Here is a 16873-nt window from a genome sequence, read left to right as displayed (position 1 = left end):
ACTCTGCTGGGTGGCTGTCATTCTGCTCCCGAATGGGGGCACTGGACTTTTTCATGCAGGCACAGTATGTCATCTCTCTGGTTACATGTCCCCCTGACCCTCCCCTAGTTGACTGGCTCGAGAGTCCACTTCATCGTGGAAACTCAGGAAGGAGCGCGCAGGGTGGATTTTTGGCCCTTTTCAGCCGGCAGGTGCTTCGTGCTGACACCATTTCTGTCGGGTTCTGGGAGTCCATTTCCCCTCACCCAGCTGCTGTCAAGAATCACTTCTTTCCTCCCCGAGTGTCCGGTTGACAACGGTACGACACTAAGGCTCCCTGCTTCTCGCCAAGGCCTTCTCCTCAGGCCTTGCAGAGCAATGTCTCCGAAAGCAGTGGAGGAGTAGAAATTTGTAAACCCTGGACCATTTTTCTAGTTAGGTAACAAGCAGCCTTCCTTCTGCCTGTCTCTTTAGAAATGGATAGAGAGGAAGAGAAAGAGAAGGAGGCCTCTCCCTGAAAGAAAGAGTGGCTGCCATGTTAGGCTTGACTTGCTGACTTTCCGGGGGTTCTAGGAAGAATGGAACGGGCAGCAGGAGGCAGATGGAAGCAAATGCGAACTCAAGGAATATTCCCGAGAGTTGTGTGACCCTGGCCTGTGAATTAATTTTTCTGTGTATTTTCTCATCTGTGAAATGGGATCATTCAGTATTTAACCTTCCAGGACTGCTGGGAAGCTGAAATGCTTCAGACAGTGTGTGACAGTGTTGTTATTGTTTTGCTTTGTATTATTATTTAGGATGGAGGGTTGAGAAAAAAATCGTGTGTTTGGAATTAATTGCACATGTTAGATGTTTTTATATTAGTCCTTTCTGTTTTAAAGTACCAGTTTACTGAGATTTTCATGAGATCTTTTGCTAATTTTTCAGCCAATAAAATTTCAGTCAGGCATTGTAATAGTGGCTTTATGTTTGTTTTCGCCTTTCATGCCCAGGGCCTTTCCACGAGGAGAGGTTTACAGATACGGAAACTGAGGCTTAGAGATCCAGCACTGTGATAACTCGGCCAGTAGCCACTCTGTATTATTGACGCTGAGAAAATTCTTCACCCCCGGGGCCACCCCCGGGGTGGGTCTGCACCTGAGACTCACCAGGAAGAGCGGGAGGCAGGCTGCCTTGTGTCTCACAATGCCTGGTACATAGTAGTTGCTCAGTTAGCAGTGAAGGATGGCATGGAACTGACTGGCTTCAGTGAGGAAAGTCCTTGCACCTGGCTCAGCCCCACTCTGCACTTGTGACTCTAGCCACCTTGCTTTCTTCTCTTCAGTCCTTCCAGTATTGATGCTTCAGACGTCAGAGATAATTCCTGCCTCCTGGAAGCTACCGTCTATAATGGGTTAGCATGTGCTGGGTCACCAGTGGAGGTGGGAGTTCTCAGTCCCAAGTAAAGACAGAGGCTTGGAGAAACAAAAGAACGGCAGAGTGTGCCCGGGGCTCAGGACTCTCCAGCGAAAGCTGACTAGGCAGCCCACCTGAGCCAGGCCCTGCCTTCCTCTCCTCGGGAGACCACAGACCCCGTGAAAACCGTGCCAAGAGAGCCTACGCTGGAAGGTGGCCACGTCGAAGCCTGTGCCTAGTGGAACCAGGAAGCGGTGTCAGGGCACACTGTGTTTTATGTTGCTTTCCAGGGCGGGCCAGGGACAGATTTGTAGCTATTTCCAAAGCTGGGGAAACAGCCCTTGAAATCTGAGTTCAGGAAAAGTCATCCTATTATTTTCAACCTATTACATTTTACGCAGGGCACTGACCAGAGAAGAGGAGGGGGAACGGGGACTAAGCAAGGCTCCCGACTCTTTGCTTTCTCAGGCCCGGGTCCCTTTGTCCACTTGTCAGGGCCTCCTGCCATCTGCCCCCACCTGCCTCAAGCCACTTTCCCCTGGGACCCTGCAAGCTCCATCTGTTCATCCGCATCTCCTTAGAGACCCAGCCCGAGTCCCCCCTTGATGGCAGGGAGGTGATATTTAGTGGCCTAGCTGTATGTCAGACCCTCTGTTGAAGCCCTTTGTGTACAACATCTGATTCAGTTCTCACCCTGTGCAGTGGCTACAAATATCCCCATTTTACTGCTGAAGAAACTGAAGCTCAGAGAATTGAAGCAACTTGCTCAACAACTATCTACCAAGTCTACGTGCTCTCACGGAGGCCTGTCTCTACTAGGATTCCCAGCTCGGGGCGGGGGACTCCACGTTGTACTCCATGCAACGGAACAGAAGGCTCCCTCAGCTAGGGGGCTAAAAAGGAGGGGGCAGTACCAGGAGAGCAGAGAGGGTCAAAGAACAATCTCGAGAATGTCGGACCCTGGGCCGCTAACTTTTCAGTCTACTTTGTTGATCTGATGGAATCTTAGAGCCAGGGGGAACTTACAGGGGAACTTACCTGGGTCCCTCCTGGGGCTTGAATTCACCTCTGCAACAGCCCCTCAAGTGGTTACTCAGCCCCCTCACAACAATGGCAACGATAAGAAAGCAGAGAACCTTTGAGTACATGCAGGGGGGCGAGGAGTAGCTTCATTTAGCCCCGGGCTTGCATCGAATGAGAGAAACTGACAGGAAATAACGTGGAGAGACAGGCCGGGGCCAGATGGTGTAATAACAGTAAAGGCAGCAAGAACCACCACGGCAAAAGCAACGGCAGCGGCAATCATGACCGTAATAATAGCAAACATTTTTTGAGGGCTTAGCATAAAGGGGGCAGCTTTCCATGTGTAATCTCCCCAAATCCTTGCAGGCATCTATGACAGAGGCACCCTAAAGTCCCCCATTTTGCAGGTGAGGGAGTCTTGCAGAATCACATAACTTACCCCAAACCACATAGGGAAAGCCCGAGGCAGTGTCTGAACCCAGACTGGCCGGCCTGGAAGCTGCCTCGCTGAAACACTACACTTTTCTAGAATCCTACCCTAAGGCCTTTAGACTTTTGTCCTCTAGGCCACATCAGGGTAAAGTTAGATTCCATCTCAAGAAACCATCCAAGGTTTCCATCATGAAAACTTTTAAGCGTAGATATCATAGTAACAGATCGTATCAGTTAAACATTTGCCTGCTCCAATTTTCAAATGATTTCATTACAGAAACCCAGTCTGCTCTTTGCCTTCTCCTACATAGCCTGGCACGCTCGCAATAAAGGGGATTCTTTATCTTGAACGTTGGCAGTTTCACACAGCTTTTCACTACTTTAATATTTTTCCCAGCAGTCATTCATATTACAATGGTTAAAACAAAATTAGTAGGTCAAACAACGTATCGGAAGGGGGGGGCATTGACAGCCTCCTGTGTTAAAAATGAAACTATTTATTCCATTGTGAAGCAGAATTATCATTAGCAAGTAATAGGTGTTCATATATTCTAATGTGCTTCTTCGGTGGACGTCAAAGCTTTGCTGTAGCGTATAGTTCCCAGGTCATCAGCAGAAGGTGGTTAATGGCTTTATGGGGAGAAAAATGAAGCTCAGGTGGGCAATGGACAAGTGGCCCAAATTTGGGCGGACACCTCACGTGGGCCCTAATCAGCCTTCTGGGCTGACCCTGACCGTTTCCCCTCCCCGAGGCTGGTTTCTTGGGCCTGTGACCCGTGTGGTCGCACAAGGCCCCACCCTCACAGAGGCCCTGTGCTTGGCTTACTGCTCTGCTGTTGCCATCTTGAAATTCTTCATAATTCTGAACAAAGGGCCCCATGCTTTCATTTTGCCCTGTGTCCCCAAGTTATGAAGCCAGTCCTGCCCCTTTCATTCTCATTCCCTCTGTGCCCCCAGTGCCCCTGGCTCTTCCTAGGACCCAGGAATGGGTCCATCGACTCATCCGTCTCTTCCTCTGCCTAGCATGCCCTCTCTCGTCATTCCCACCCAGCTGCCCAAGAGTTTCAGAAAGTTTGAGCGTATGCACGGGACAGTTCAGCCTCTCCACCCTCTGCTAAGCTTCAATCTGAGCCTAGTTGTCCTTGGAGCTGGTGACCCGGGGCAGTCATCACCTTTTCCTAGGACCTGTGCTGGGTGCGCATACCAACTCTCTTCCCTTCCTTTCTGCCACGTTATTTTTTCCTGTCTGACGGATGCCTGCAGTGATCAGCTTACTTGCGCATCAGAACTGACTGGCATGTACCAAGGCCAATGAAGGAGCAAGCCTTTACCAGCACGTCCACCCACTTCCCCAATTCTCTCCGATGCCCACCCTCCCTGGAGCCTTCCCAGGGAAAGAATCCCATAGACATAATTTCCATCAAAGCAAGAAGAAGAGGAGGATGTCATCTTTTCACACAAAGGCCAAACATGGGGCAAGTGAAAGCACCAGGAAAAAGAGAGTTGAGTTCTAGGTTTATACTGTGCAATTTATAGCCAGGAATGAATTGTCTGAGTTGGTCAAGATGATATGGACAACTGGGATTCACAGACACTAAAATGACCAAATCTCACTTTAGCAAATAGATTTAACTCAAGATGTAAAAGCTGATCATATTCTTCACAAAGTTAAACACTGGAGGGGCTTCCCTGGTGGCGCAGTGGTTGAGAATCTGCCTGCCAGTGCAGGGGACAGGGGTTCGAGCCCTGGTCTGGGAAGATCCCACATGCTGCGGAGCAACTAGCCCCGTGAACCACAAATACTGAGCCTGCGCGTCTGGAGCCTGTGCTCCGCAACGAGAGGCCGCGATAGTGAGAGGCCCGTGCACCGCGATGAGGAGTGGCCCCCACTTGCCGCAACTAGAGAAAGCCCTCACACAGAAACGAAGAGCCAACACAGCCATAAATAAATAAATAAATAAATAAAAATTAAAAAAAAAAAAAAAAAGTTAAACACTGGATATCTGTACAACCCAGGAATTCCACTCCTACGTGTATGCCCAAAAGAATCGAACGCATGTACTCAAATACTTGTACTCTTGTTCATAGTAGCACTATTCCGATACCCAAAAAGTGAGAATGATCCAAATGTCCCTCAATGGACGAATGGATAAATGAAATGTAGTCTAACCATACGATGGAATATTATTCAGCCATCAAAAGGAATGAAGCACTGATGCATGCTGCCACATGGAAGGACCTTGAAAACCTGCTAAATAAAGAAGTCAGATACGAAAGACCACATATTCTGGATTCCATTCATGTGAATCATCTAGAATAGGCAAATCCATAGAGACAGAAAGGAGATTAGAGGCTGCCAAGGAATTGGGGAGGGAGGAAAAGGGCGTGACGACTTAATAGGTCCAAGTTTTCTTTTACGGGTGATGGAAATGTTTGGGAACTAGTTAGAGGTGGTGACTGCGCCGGACTGTGAATGTACTAAATGCCACTGAATCGTTCACATTAAAATGGTTAATTTAATGTTATATGAATTTTAACTCAATTTTTTAAATTAAAAAAAAAAGGAAAAGAAAAGAAAAGTGAATCATAGTCCCGTTTCCTCACAACTCAGGGTCTGGTTATGAGGAAATGGGAGGCGAGTCAGGGTGGAGCGAGCTTTGGGGTTCTTAACTCTTTTTGTGCCAGGGCGATCTGAGGAAGCCTCTAGACCCTTAGAATTACATAAATGCAGAAAATAAAAAACCTGGGATCACGAATGAAAGCAATTCTATTTCCATACAGTTACCAAAAGAGTTGTAAACATTGTGATGCAGTAATATACATGCTTCCTTATGCATTAAATAACACAATCTACGAGGAGGTCTCATACCCAGCATAAATTCAAAATAGTGATGAGTGTGTAGGGCAAAACGTGAACAGATATAAAAATATCTGTGATTTCTGATCACAGATGCAGTCACAGGAACTGCTAATAACAGAGGTTCCTTGCTGTTACGGACTGAGCGTTTGTCTGAATGAAGGCGGGTGTCTACAAGCCAGGAAGTGGGCCCTCACCAGACACTGAATCGGCCAGCACCTTGATCTTGGACTCCCCAGCTCCCAAAATTGTGAGAAATAAATGTCTGTTGTTGAAGCCACCCAATCTGTGGTACTTTGTTACAGCAGCCCGTGCTGACTAAGAGATGTGCCTACATGCATACTTGAAGGAAATGCTTACACTCAGGTAGAGGTTAATGAAAATAAAGATGTAATTTTTGTCTAAGTACATGGATTCTCTCCAAAGACCACTTGAATGACTGTGGACCCCAGTCTATCTAAAAGAGAGGTCTCTTGAACTACAGGAAGTCACCAACGGGGTTTCTGAGAGAGAATGGAAGAGATGGTATGGCTACCAATAAACCGGATAAACCACTGAAGAACTCTGCTTTGGAAATTTAATTTACTATTTCCCCCTGCACACTCTCTGCATGGCCTAAATTCCACAGTCGAGAGCAGCAGATTACCTAAAAAGGTTTAGGCACCAGCTCAGGGGAACCAGCAAATTGGACAACAGTTGGGAAAAAATTTAAATTAAATTTAAAAGACCAGCTTACAGCTTATAGGTGTCACCTTACATTCTGGGCTTCAGTAATTCTCACATGTATCTGGTGCTTCTCAAATTTATCCATGCATTTTCTCATTTTGGTTGTCATTTTATCCTTCAAGCATCCTTATGCAGATAAAGGGGCTAGGTGCTGGTATCAATCTTTCGCAGAGTATGAAACTCGGCACAGAGAAGTTTAGTGACCTGCCCAAGGGTATTCAGCTGGTCAGCATAGCCAAGACCACCAACCCAAACTCTTTACTTGCAACTGTGGGCCCCTAGTCCTTTAGGCATGATTTTAGGTGCTAGAGCTCAGATAACGCATACTTCAGGAGAAAGATTCTAGATCTAGGATGAGATGGAGCCAAATTCAGTCATGTATGAAACTCAGTCATCTAAGGGCAGTATTTTAACTAACTGTAGGATGATTGATTGGTAATGGAATTGTTCCCAACGCTAAGCAAATGAAAGCACACCGGCTTTTGTTGCGGTGGTGTGTTTTGTTTGTTCGTTTTTGTCCTCCAAGAATCATTTCTCAGATTTGAACCTGCATGTGCATGCTTGGCTTCCAAAGACCAAAAATTCCTCATTCATGAAAATGGCTTGCCCGACATATTTACACACACGCTCTCCCCCCTTATTTTTACTACTTATGGTCCTTCGCACAAAGAGTAAGCATACATTTGGACTTCAGTCTTTCTATTTTTCTATCTACATCCAGACAGGGACATAATTTTAGTTTGGGCCAGGAGGAGGTATTTTAATGTCTGAATTTTCTATTTTGTACTCTATGGCTATGTTTGCAGAAATGCCTTACTTTTTTCGCTAAAATACTTGATCTGGTTTTGCATAAGAAAGAATGCGCTGGCCTTGGTCCCCCGTTCCTGGGAGGGAACCTCTAAACTTTTGGAATTTCCCAAGTGTTTGGAGTGTCTTTGTTATTCCTGATGGGCCCCTTGGACCACACCTGAGTGTTTATGATAACAAGGTGACTTACAGAAAAGCTGCAAAAACACAATGAAGATTCACCAATTGGTAATATTTTGCCACATTTGCTTTATCATTCTCTGACTCTCTCACTCTTTACCTATCTATCTATCTATCTATCTATCTATCATCTATCTTCTAAACGCTTTGCAAATCTGACAACTTTTACCTCCAAATAGCTGGTGCACATTTACTAAGAGCAAGAACCTTTTCCAGCATAGCCACTGCACCCGTGCTAAGAAATTTCACATTGCTCCAACACTGCTATCTTAGCTACAGACCTAATTGACATTTTGCCTATTAGCCTGATAATATCCCTATAACAATTTTTCTTTTTCTGATTCAGGTTTCAGTCCAGGAGCATGTATCACATTGAGTTGTCATGTCCCACTAGTGTCTTTTCATTTAGAACTTCCTCAGCCTCTCTCGGTGTTCCATGACACGAATATTTTTGAAGACGACAAGCCAGTTGTTTTGTGGAATTTCCCTTGAATTCAGTTTGCCTGATGTTTCCTCGTGATTAGATTGGGGCTTTGCCTTTTTGGCAGCAATACTACACAAGGGATGCTGTGACCTTCTCGGTGTCTCGCATCAGGAGGCACGTGGTCTTGGTTTGTTCCATTGTTGGGGATGTTAACTTTGATCACTTGACTAAGGTGTTCTCTGGCAGGTTCCTCCACAGTGAAGCCATTATGCTTTGAGATGTGCTTTTGATTGTATCTCTGTTCCTTACATGGTGTGGCTCTTTCAGCGGTCTTTGAAAAGAACTCTTAGCTCAGTAATACCACAAAGTGGGTGGCTTACAAACAACAGATATTCTTTACAGTTCTGCAGGCTGAATGTTGAGATCAGAGTGCCAGCATGGTCGGGTGAAGGCCCTCTTCAGGGCCACAGACTTCTCATTGTATCCTCACATGGCAGAAGGGCTAGGGAGCTCTGTGGGTTCTCTTTTATAAGGGCACTAATCCCATTTGTGAAGGCCCCACCTCCTGATACCATCACATTCAGGGGTAGGATTTCAACACATGAATTTTGGAGAGAACACAAACATTCAGACCATAGCACTCACTCATGGTGGGATGAATTGTAACCTCAAAGCAGGCGAATTACTCTCCCCACCATGCACAAACCCAGGTGAGATTCTTTACAGCATTGAAGGACATGGAGAAACCATGTCAGCGCCATCCCTGCTTACAGGTAACTTAGCTGTCACTTGAGCAATACCACAGTATTCAGAATGTACCCCGTTTCCCAAGGAGAAAACTTAAAAAGATAAAACATGGCAAATATATTTTCACGAAGTAGATCCATGAGGGTCTTTCCTTATTAGACGCTAGGCAACAGGGTAATGGAGGCTGCTCACGCAACCTGCTTGCTGAACCTCTCAGGATATAATTCTGTCTCAAAGGGCAGACCAGAAAGTTGGAGGATTCCCTTCCACCAGTGCCCTACGCAGTGTTTAGAGTCTCAGAGGGTCTTCAAGTAGCCTGGCATCTTAGGTGTTTGTGAATCACCTATTAGTTGAGGGGAATTTACTCTCCACCTGTCCTGCTGGGGGACGTGGGCTGAGCCACTGGAGGGATTCGTGGCTGACAGTAACGATAACGAGGCCCATCCGTGGAGGGCTTGCCAGAGCCAGGCGCTTCCGCATTACACTAACGACCTGGTTGGGTAGGTAGAGTGAACACCTGTTTTACAGAGGAAGAAACCAAGGCTCAGAGATGTAACACACCCAAGGTTGCTCAGCCAGGGAGACCAACCATTTAATGTGACAGTTTAAGTTTTCTTTTTCAGCATTTGATTTGCATTTTCCATCCTCAAGCAGGGGGTGGCGAGTAAGGATAAGGTTAGATTTCAGATACCGCAAAAATTGTTAATTGGCCTTTGACTACGTCAGTCGAAATCGGTTTTTTATTTTGGGGTTTTTTTTATTGTTTGTTTTGTTTTTTTTTTTTTTTGCTTTGATGGGAAACACACTAACATTTGTAGCACTAGATACTCTGTATTGCTCTGTTGGATCCTCTCAATAACCCCATGAACTTGCTCTAAGGATGGATGCTCATTTTGCAGATGGAAAAACCGAGGCTGTAGAGTTTGGCAACTGGTTGCCAGTCATCTGGTTCCAGAGTCTGGTCTCTAAGCCCTTCTCACTGAGCCAAAATTGATGTAGGGAGAGATTCCCCTCCCCCATAGGAGGCTTTCAGATGCAAATCGAACAAGGAACCCTCGTCTGTCCCTTTCAGACTGACAAACTGAGAAGGTTGGGTGACGCCTCAGGTTGGTCAGAATGCAGGGGGAGGAGAGCGAAAGCAGCTCTCACAGGCCCTGGTTGGAAGTAAAAATCCAACTTTTCAGGGGTACCAATGGCTCTCCCAGCATTTCCAGCGTGATCCAGCGATTCCACTGTTAGAATTGTTTTCAACCGCCATATTTGGACACACTCAAAGATAGATATCTACGTCTGCATCCACATACATACATATATATATATATATATATATATATATATAAAATACATACCTAAGTATATATTAATTAGATCAGTTAAATGTAGGATAGAATACCCAAACAATGGAAAATGATGCAGCCATTAGAAAAAGATTGGGGCAGGTTTATTCACGATGCCATGGAAGGATGTCCAAAGTATACTCTTAAGCAGAAAAAAGAGAACCTTAGAAAGAGTGTACGGTCTCCTCTGTGCAATAAAAAAGTGAGGGGCATTGAGACAATTTCCAGAAGGGAGTTTTAAGAACTATGAATAGAGGTTACCTCTGGGGAAGGGAAATGGACAATCCTCTATTATTTACGTTTTTCCCAGAAGCATGTTCTACTTTTATATTTTAAAATATTTTAAATATCATTTTGTGTTTTACTTTCATCTTTTATATATTTAAAAAAACATTATTTATGTTGATGGTGGGGAAGGCTATGTACATGGGGGGCAGGGGGCATTTGGGAAACCTCCATACCTTTCACCCAGTTATGCTGTGAACCTAAAACCGCTCTCAGAAATAAAGTCTATTAAAAAATATAAAAAACGATATATTATTTGTATCCTTTCCTGCCAAAAAACTTCATAAAACCAACACAAGGGGAGTCGAGTATGCATCTGAAAGAAATCGAATGTGACCTTGGACTTGGGGTTTCTTCAGTAAGAAAACACCTTTGAAAGGAAGTGAAACAAGCAGTCAGGACTGAGTAAGGGCACTTCCTGCTTATCTTCTCTTGAAGGAACTTGTGTTCTTAAAGGGGCAGGAGGACAGTTATTGTCAAGACTATGGCTCTTATAATCCGAAATCAAATTGGCTGTAGACAGGTCCCCAGCAGACCTCCGTTCTAGAAGGCAACTCAAGTACAGTTTAGTCAGTCAGCCCACCGCAGGCCCAGTTCAGGGCCATCCTTCATGAGAGCAGCTGTGCCTTGGAGGCTTTCCAGTAAAATGTGAGCAAAACATTACATTTTGGTGAACTGAACTACGTATTAAGTGAGGTTGGGAATCTGCTCCTGGACTCATATAATGATGTATGTGTGTGTCTGAATATCCGCGGACTGGATTTCTCTAAGGGAGGCACCCGTGGCCAGGTTGTTGCCGTTATTTTGCACCTGCTAGCTCATTCTTGCCTCCTGACAGCCCAGTGAGGGTGTGATAGGGAAGCCGGCATCCCATTTAGAAGGGAAGAAATGGGACACGTGGTAAGTGACATGCCCAAGGTCTCTGGGTGTGTAGCAAGGCCAGAAGCGTGTCCCAAGCCTAGAAGGTTGGCTTCTGGTCTGGCGCCCCTGCAGGGGAGGAGCCGTGGTTTCCTGGGGTTTCATCATCCATCCGTCCGTTTATGTGCAAGTAACTTTCCACTGACTTCTCCTGTGCCTACCTCAAGGGTTAAGTGCCCATGGAGCACTGCGGTGGGAGTTCTGACCAGGGAGGGATCCACTTGAGTAGTGGATGGGGGAAGCCTGGAAAAACAGGCGAGGCTGGCGGGGATGGGAGTGGCATCTTGCCACCTCTCTCCGCCTCGAATCCATGCCCCGAATCCATGCCCCTAATCCCCAGTGACTCCCACTTGGCTACCTTGTGGGCTTCAGATCCTGGGAGACGAAACAGAGTGGCACAGAGGAGGTGGGGCGTGGGAGATGGAATGGAGCATCTTCACAGCCCCTGTTCCTTCTCACATCTGCCAACTGCTGCTTTCCCCTGTGAATTATAGGACAATCGCCTCCAAGGAAGCTGAGCAGAGAGGCTGCACACAGCCGGCCTGCAGTCGCCATTGTTACTGCCATTACTGACACGATTCTGGTGCCCTGCTGAAGACTGTAGCTGGGCCGTGCTCGTCTCCTGGAGGGTTCCTTGTGCAGGCGTAAAGGCAGGCTGTCTTCTCCTTCTTCCCACCTTTCCCCATCGCACCCCAGCAGGGATGCTAGATTTAGCTGGTAGAAAAGCAGAATGTCGCAAGGTTGGAATTTCAGAAAAATAACAAATAGCTTTTGAGTATAACTTATCCCATGCAATAGTTGAGACATTTATATTTTAAAATGATTAGTTATTTATCTGAAAGTCCAGTTTAACTGGCCATCCTAGAGTTGATCTGGCAATCGTACCTTGAGGGTGGAAACTTAGACCCATTCACAGGTTGATTCCTACTTCAGCTGTCTGTCCATCCAGATGCACCCAAACACAGACAGACACACAGACGACAGACAGACAGACACACGCACACACAGAACAGCCCTTAGTAAGTTTCAGGCCGCTCCGTTCTCCCTCTAGGGCCTCCTGCCAGCCCTGCCCCACTGGGTCCTCTGAAAGAGGAGAGAGGGGGAGGGGGAGGGGAAGGAAGAGAAGGGAGGGGGAGGGAGGAGGAGGGGTAGCTGAGAGCTCAGACAGCCGAGCAGATGGGAGCCACCCGCAGGATAAACAGGCCTGCGAGGCTTGGAGCCGATCCACCAATCACGCCCGTGTTCAGACCCAGAGAGCCTGTGTGTCAAGACAAACGAGCCAAAAGACTTCCCCGCGCTCCCTAAGGCCTGGATAGGCCTGGCTGGATCTGTGCAGTTAGCCGAGGCTCCTCCCCCGCAGAGGCTGGCTTCTGCCCGGGCTTCTGGTGGCCACACAAAGGCGGGATTCAGAACCAGCAGCGGGGGAGCTGCGGCTCCTGGGCACACAGAAAGTTCAGTACTCTCGCCCCCCTGTGCCTTCCTGGTCTCACTGGGCAGAGAATGACTGGGAGTCCACCAAGGGCCAGGCAGTGTGCTAACGGGACAAGAGGACCCCTGCCCTTGCAGTCTCTCTTTCTAATCGACTCGATCGATGTTGAATTGAGGTGAAGTAAAATGCACTCATGTTAAGCTACTGTCCATGAATGTGGACGACCATGTATGCCAGTGTCACCATCATCTTGGTCGAGATACAAAATATTTCCATCACCCTAGACAGTTCCGTGTCTCTCAGCCATTTTAGAGACTTGGCCTTAAGTGGCACCCTGCTGGGTGAAGCTTCGCCTTCCTGAAGCAGGATGCAGTCCTCATGCCCCCTGCCCCGGAGGGTCTTCTGTTGTGACAGTTATTCCCCTTGCTGCCATCTGTTTGTTCCCTGTCAGGCTGGGTCTCCTCGGTGGGCCTAGGTTTCATTTCTCTTTGTATCTCCGGCACACACACACACGTCAGACCTGAAGGAATAATGCCTGCTGAATGCTTCCGGGGGCAGAGACGTCCAACCCTGCAAGCAGGGAGTTATTAATGCGGAGAGCTCTTCTTCCAAGGCAGGTACTGATGGGCCCCTCTCCCCTGTGGCCTGGCTCGACACAGGCTTCTGATATTCTATTCATGAGCCTATGGACAAAGACTGTCACCTGCCATACCGATAAACAAAGGAAGGCGCAGCCAGCAAGCCCTCAGCCACTGCAGCTGCCCTGACTGTGCACTCTGAGGGGATTCAGGATGGAGAAAAGCAGGATATTGGCCCTCGACAGCTGAGGTACATATCAAAGGAATGATCTCAATGAGCCCAGATTCTTGCATTTTCCCATATAAAGAAAACTGCTAAATTCGTTAACCTGAGATGTCCGGTTTTCTTTAACAGTGATCTTTTAATGTTCTGACTACCTGGTATTTTTGCAAAAACTCCTATTTATCCTGGCTCCCCCCTTACCTCTTTGGAGCAGTCCCTCAGAGCTTTCTGAGAGGTTGTCTCCTGGGTTCAAGTCCTCAGTCTGTGCGCCGAATAAAACATAATTCTCAACTTTTAGGTTGTGTTCTTTCTTTTTTTTTTCAGTCGACAAGGCCATGTGGGGGGACCAGCCCACAAGTCCTTTCCAGGCCTCCAGGGCAGGCGGAAGGCTTAACCCAACCTCATGACCGTAGTGTCAGCTGATGGTGTCTTCATTCCCACTGGCGATAGAGAAGTAATAATAAAGATAATATGACAACTTATACAGGTGCTTCTGATCTTCAATGTCATTCAGGGTCTTCATAGAAAATCTGGAGACTATGAGGATGACCGACATTTGTGGCCTGCTTATCAGGCATGCCAGGGACCCGTCTAAGCATTGCTCATTTAATCTTCAGAACAAGGTAATATGGTAGGAATGAGGTAAGAACTAGTACTGTTACCCCCTTTACAGAGGGACCAGGTTACCTAACTTGTCCAAAGTCCCATCGCTAATAAGTGGGAGTTGGGATTTGAACCCAGGCAGTCGGGCTGGAGGTGGGTCACTCCTCGGGCCCCTACCCAGTGTAAAAGAAGAATCTGGGAGAGAGTTGGAAGAGGATTTCTTTTTTTCTTTTATTCTAATTGCATAGTTTGTTTCCTCTGAAATGTACAACTATCATTATATAATTATACGCAAGGAACACAATCAAAGAACCGATAATGCCTCTGAAAACTGGACTGGAATATTTGGGGGGAAAATCCAAACTGAGAAATGACTGAATGTATGGCCAGTGACAGCTGCTCTTTTTAGGAAGTGAAATCAATTTTTGTCTTCTCAAAAATTTCTTCTTCCTGAAGAAATGTATCCTGTTTGCTGCATGCTCAAAAGCAAAGTTGGTGTAGGTGATGACACCCCAAGACAGGCCTCATGTCCCCCAAACAAAAGGCCAGGTCATCAGGCATCAGAAGCTTTTCCTTTCCCCCCCATATCCAGATTGTAACCCAAACTCGTCATTTTGACTTACTTCAAAATTGTCCATTTCTCCCCACTTCCCTGCCTCTGCTCCAGGAGCCCCTCATCACTGTGCCCCTGGAGTGTCATCAGAACAGCCTCTTCTAGGGTGTGCTCTTGCCCCGGCCTTCCCTGCTCCACACTGCCCCCTAGGGTTAGTTCCCTGACCTGTGTCCACATCACCTCCTGCTTCTAAGCCTTCCAGCACTTCCTATCACCAGCAGCCTAGAGGGCAAGGGCCTCTGGTTGGCCTGCAGAGCATCACGTTTGGAACGTGTACTATCTACCAGCACGCTTCTGCTTCCTCCAAGTCACCAAAGCTGTAGCCACAAGGGTTTATCATCCCTTATGTGTATTCCTCTCCATGCCTCTACTTCCAGACCACTGGGCACACTGTTCCTGCTGCTAAGAATGCATGAGTCTCACTTCCAACCTCACGACAACCTGAGGAGACAGCCATCATAGCACAGATGTTAAGATAGAAGGCTCTGGAGTCAGACTGCCCCGGGTCACATAGGAGCCTGGCGCTTAGAAGGGCCCTGGGCTTGGTCTAACGTTCTGCCGCCACCATCTTGAAATTCTTAGCCATTTTGAAGACGGGCACTGGGCTCACAAATTATGTAATGGTCCTGACTCCGACACTGACAAGCTGTGTAACTATAAAATAAAGATAACGGTAAAGGGCTGAGAACAGGGTGCGTGACACTGGGAGTGATCAAAGACTAAGACGCATCGTTATCCCCACCTCACACACGAGGAAACAGGCTCAGTGAGTTCATCAGCGCCGCAAGGCTGTCACGTGATAGCAAGTGACACAACTCACTTTCACTTCTCTGTGACTGTGAACTTTCCTGTGCAGCCCTGGCTCTTCTTAGCACGTGATCACACCTGCTCTCAGTGTACTAACTACGTGACAGCAATCAAGGCCTGTCCATACCTCTTCCACTCCTTTCTCTAAAGCCCTGAAAGTTAGCTGAGCACAGAACTGGTAATTCTCACATTTGATAAATGAGGTCAGAGTAAATAAGTGACTGGCCTAAAAGCTCAAATCCAATTACCAGCTTTGCTGAAATAAAGATGGTGGCATCAGAGTCTGGGGCTCCTGGAACCCATTCATCAGGCTGTCTTGAGCCAGAACCCTGTTTCCTCTGCAAAGAGGCGAACAAACGCACGATGGCCTGGGGGGAAAGGCTACTTCTGGGGCCCGATGGGAAGACAGGTAGTCTAGATCCTTCCAGCAGCTCCCAGATTGCACTGCAGGAAGTGGGGGAGGTAGCTCCAGATGCTACCAAGAGATGCTTTTAATCGTCCTGCAACTGTGACAGCTCAGCACCATGATTTCTGGTGATGCTGAGGCGCAGTACTATTGCTAATGTCAGCATTCGTTCACACGTTCATACGTTCTGAATCTAGTTATTACGGTCTGGTCTCGGGGAAGGTACCACGCTGGCAGAAAGTGACACAAAAGCGAGGAGGAAACTATCTTGCCTTTAGGGATTAGAGAAAATGCTGACAGGGATGCCAAGAATGACAACCATATGGTAAACGCTAAAAGCCAGGTATTATGGGAACTCAGGGGTGAAAGCAGAGGCCTACAAAGGGCAAGGAAGAAAAGCCTCCCTCAGGAGGTGGAATGCGAGCTGTGACTTGAGGGTTGAGGAGGCCTAACTGCCAGCCCACTGTATTCCTTTCCTATGGCTGCTGTAACAAATGACCACAAACTTAGCAGCTTAAACAACACAAATGTATCGGCTTACAGCTCTGGAGATCAGAAGTCCCTCACAGGTCTCACGGGGCCAAAATCAAGGTGCTGGAGGGCTGTGTTCCTTTCTGGAGGCTCTAGGGACGAAGCTGCTTTCTTGCCTTTTGCAGCTTCTAGAAGCCGTCCACAATCCTGGGCTTGTGGCCCCTTCCTCCATCTTCAAAAACAGCAACATTGCATCTCTTTGACCCTTCCCCTGTAGCTACATTTCCTCTGGTTCTGCCTCCCTCTTCCCCTTGTAAGGATCCTTGGGATTACATGGGCCCCACCTGGAGACTTCAGGACTCTCTGTTTTCAGGTCAGCTGACTAGCAACCTTCGTTCCAGCTGCAACTAAATTCCCTTCTGCCACGTGACCTTCATATTCATAGGTCCCAGACAGTAGGATGCAAACATCTTTGGGGGCCATGATTCTGCCTACTGCCCCCATTTTATAATTACTTACTGTGTGGCCTTGAGCAGTTTGCTCTAGACTCTCTGAGCCTGAGGCTTCTCATCTGTAAAACGTCGAAATAACACCTGCCCTGCCCATCTCACAATGCTGCCCTGAGAATTTAAT

At 47.2% G+C, this 16873-nt stretch overlaps 1 long non-coding RNA gene across 1 annotated transcript; it reads right to left on the bottom strand.

Moving 5' to 3' along the window:
- Positions 1-9993: 9993 nt before the first annotated feature.
- On the bottom strand, positions 9994-14654 carry LOC309797105. Its single transcript, XR_014292547.1, has 3 exons — positions 14567-14654; positions 13542-13780; positions 9994-11824 (listed from the first exon to the last, which is right to left on the bottom strand). It is a non-coding gene; the product is annotated as an uncharacterized lncRNA (long non-coding RNA).
- Positions 14655-16873: the final 2219 nt, after the last annotated feature.

Source organism: Mesoplodon mirus, assembly GCF_964341445.2.
Source record: "Mesoplodon mirus genome assembly, chromosome: X".
Classification (NCBI taxonomy): domain Eukaryota; kingdom Metazoa; phylum Chordata; class Mammalia; order Artiodactyla; family Ziphiidae; genus Mesoplodon; species Mesoplodon mirus.
Note: the sequence above shows the minus strand (reverse complement) of the source record. Positions and strands in the feature narration are given on the sequence as shown.